At 36.9% G+C, this 3,522-nt stretch overlaps 1 long non-coding RNA gene across 1 annotated transcript in view; it reads left to right on the top strand.

The window, feature by feature from the left end:
• The window catches only part of LOC107042075, a 30,914-nt gene extending 28,152 nt beyond the window's left edge, over positions 1-2,762 (top strand). The window contains exons 2-3 of the long non-coding RNA XR_001461126.1: positions 2,176-2,342; positions 2,693-2,762. This is a non-coding gene — a long non-coding RNA (uncharacterized LOC107042075). The remainder of the gene's footprint in view (positions 1-2,175; positions 2,343-2,692) is intronic.
• The last annotated feature ends 760 nt before the right edge of the window (positions 2,763-3,522 follow it).

The following is a 3,522-nucleotide window of genomic DNA, read 5'->3' as shown; positions in this document are numbered from 1 at the left end:
TATATATATATATATATATATATATATATATATATATATATATATATATATATATATATATAGCATGTAACTTCAGGTATACGAAACGAACGTTGTTCGAGCGTTAGAGTCAGTTTGGCCGGAACGTTTGTCGTGTGCGGTTGAATTTTCGAATCTAAAATGCCAAACTATCCTAAAGGAACGCGAGTTAATATCACTCGAAAATATTCTAAAAAAAGACATTACCAAGGTAATTACCAAGGACAGTTTCGGGTCGAGAACAGTCAAAGTACTTACACTAAAATTGTCAAGCATATTCATGCAGCTGCTAAGTGGTCATTTGAGTTTTTGTCACAAAAAGCTGTTAAAGAAGAGATGGAAAAAAATGTTGAATGTGGAACGGAAGAAAAAATCTCAAAGTCTCCGGTGATGGTACGTGGAAAAAACGCAGGTTCAAATCATTGTATGGTGTTACAACGCTCATAGGCTACTACTCCAGCAAAGTGATTGATTTAGTTGTAAAAAGCAGTTATTGCCAAGGTTGTATATCCTGGAAAAACAAGACTCATACTGAAGAATATCCTAAATGGTTTGAGTATCACGAAGAAGAATGCATGAAGAACCATGAGAGCTCATCGGGAAAAATGGACGTTGGTGCTATGAAAGAAATGTTTGCGACATCGGAAGACAAGTGCGGCGTGAAATGCTTGGGTGGCCACACCCAGAATGCTAATGAAAGATTTAGCGGCACAGTTTGGCGATTACCCGAGTGGAAATTGCTTCAGGCCCACCTGAAGCACGATCAGAACTTGATCAGGTTTTTGTAAGGTTTGACTGATCCGGTGATTCCTGATGAGAACCTGACCAAGTTCTGATCCAGCAGATCGGATCCGAAAAACTACAGGCGGGTTCAAATCAAATTCTGATCAGATAGACATGTTCAGATGATGCCTGATGAGAACCTAACCTAAGTTTTGATCCAGTAGATCGGATCTGAAAAACTGCAGGTTGATTCATATCAAGTTCTGATCAGGTAGGTACGATTTCACACTGAGGTCGGCTGCCTGACCCCAAGTTGATCAAATTCGGATTCGATGTCCTTGAGCGGCATTTGAAAGGGGTCAATTGAAGAGAAAATGATCAGATTCAGATCCGCTCCACCTGACATTAATTTTCATAAGTTTTTCGGATAATTTAATCAACTATTATTATACTATTGAAATTAAGTTTTATCAACCATTATCAATAATTATTTTCAATCGTTAAAAACGATCATTATACTGTAATTAAAATAAATTGAATTAAATTAATTTAATTTAATGAATTTAATTAAACTAATCAATTTAATTAACAACCAGCTCTTCTCAAATGTACAGAAAGGAGGGATGATCATGCCGTAAATACGTATTAGAGGAGTATCAAACTTACACGCAAATGATCTTGAGAAAAAAATCACGAAATGTCTATTTATTTATTAGGGTGATTGTTATTATCATTATTATTATTATTCATTAATGAAATAAATAAAAATTCAATTGAACATATTTTATCTCTGAGAATACACACGCACATCCGCGAGATCAGGAATAATCGTAAATTCAGCGAATACCCCGATACAAATCATATAGGCAATGTTTACTCAACAGTAATAGCACGATAGTGTAGTGGTTAGGGCATAAGATTAGCTATCATAGGGTCCCTGGATCATAGGGTCCTGGATCCCCAGCATTGGTAAAAAAATGATAAGCTTTTTCAGAGGTAATGACAGTAGGGGTTCATTAAGAGAGGCGGCCTCCGGTGAAAGAATTGAATTATCTTTTGTTTTGGATTAATTATCATTGATAATTGTTATTGATACTGACAGACAGGTCATCCGGTTTTCATAGAGTTGACTTGATCAAGTTCGGATCCATTCATCCTGATCAACTCCGGATTGGTCAGAAGCGTAACATGTCTGATCAACACCGAATCTGTCAACTTGATCAATACCCGATCAGTGGTCAGGTCCAACCTGACCTAAACTTGATCAAGACCTGACCGGAATTTCCACTCGGGTATCTCCAAAACACCTGTATTCTGGGCTGAAAATTATTGAAATCTCAGCCTACATTGCTGCTGGGATATTTAATGAAGGATATAACTCCATTCTCAGAATTATGAAAGAGTTAAATATAATTGTTGGCACCTAACCCAAAGTTTTCGCCGAAAATACTGATGAGGCGCCAGTAGCGAGACAGAACCAGACGAGTCTTTCTGAGACAAAAGCAGCTCGTACAGCCGGAAGACAGCAACAGATCGAAGGTAACCAGCTTTTCGAGGAGGTTGAAGGCTTATTATATACTTCTGGAATCGCTGATTGATCGGTAAGTTACTAAAACTAATGATCTTATCCGATTGGATCTTTGAACGTGATTATCTCGAAACTGCATTTTCAAAAACTGCTCGTGTCTTAGCTCACAAAGTTATTGATCGATCTGGTTGAAATTTTGGGAGGTTACTGTCTATATTATTATCGGAAGGATGTACCTAAAGTTAAAGATATCGCGTAAATAAATCACTTTTGTTTTGGGGTAACAATTGTCGAAAATATGAGCAAAAATTTGAACATTTGGGTAAACAGCCTACTCAATTTTCAATTTTGTGCTTTTTTATAATTTTATAGGTTTATCCTTCCTGGGCACATGTCAGTAATCGGAAGAATTTTTTTGTTCAGATCAACAGAAAAAATGTGACAAATGCAGCACTTCGATGCCACGCAAAAGACGCCTGGAGGAATACCCTATGGAGCCGCCATTTTGTTGTATTAAAAAAAATGTTTTTCTACGCTTCAGAACTGTAATAAAATGACGTTAAAATTTAAAAATGATGCAATTATTTTATCACTTTAAAAAAAAATCGTAAAAAATGCCTCATTTTCGGGTGTCCAAAAGGTTTCCCCTCCTTAAGATGGCGTTGGCAAGAACATTCTAAATCACAATTGGATTCATTTGAGCAATCATTTTTCAGTTATTGTCGAAAATTATCGGTCTCATACACACACGCATACACGGAGAAAATTATTCGGTGAATGTCAACAACTATTTGTTGAAGTGCAATAACTGGTTGGTAATTGTTTGAACAACTAGTTGGTGAATCTCAACGGCTAGTTGGGGAATTTCAATAACAATAATTTTCTCCGTGTATACATACATACCTCCGGACATAGTCTAAAAATAGCATATTTGAACTCCTGAGGCCAAAATGACTTATCCTACCGCAAAAAATTGGAAATTTTGCATTTTACGAATAGAATGCTTCCATTTGGAAGCAAAAATATATTTATCTGCTCCATACCTATATTTATCGATTATTCGTTGATTGTAAGACGAAACAGTCCGGAATAATGTGAAGCGTAGGGTCGTAGGCAGTCCATCGAAGAATGGAGTTGACGGGGCGAAAATCATGAAGGCCGGAAACGGAAACGAAGCTCATCGTTATACTGTCCGTCTCCCGTATTCCTCCTGAAAAGACTACCACAATACTCCGCACATTTTCCCGAATTTC

Source organism: Diachasma alloeum, unplaced genomic scaffold, assembly GCF_001412515.2.
Source record: "Diachasma alloeum isolate Michigan unplaced genomic scaffold, Dall2.0 Dall_scaffold_00410, whole genome shotgun sequence".
NCBI lineage: Eukaryota > Metazoa > Arthropoda > Insecta > Hymenoptera > Braconidae > Diachasma > Diachasma alloeum.
Note: the sequence above shows the minus strand (reverse complement) of the source record. Positions and strands in the feature narration are given on the sequence as shown.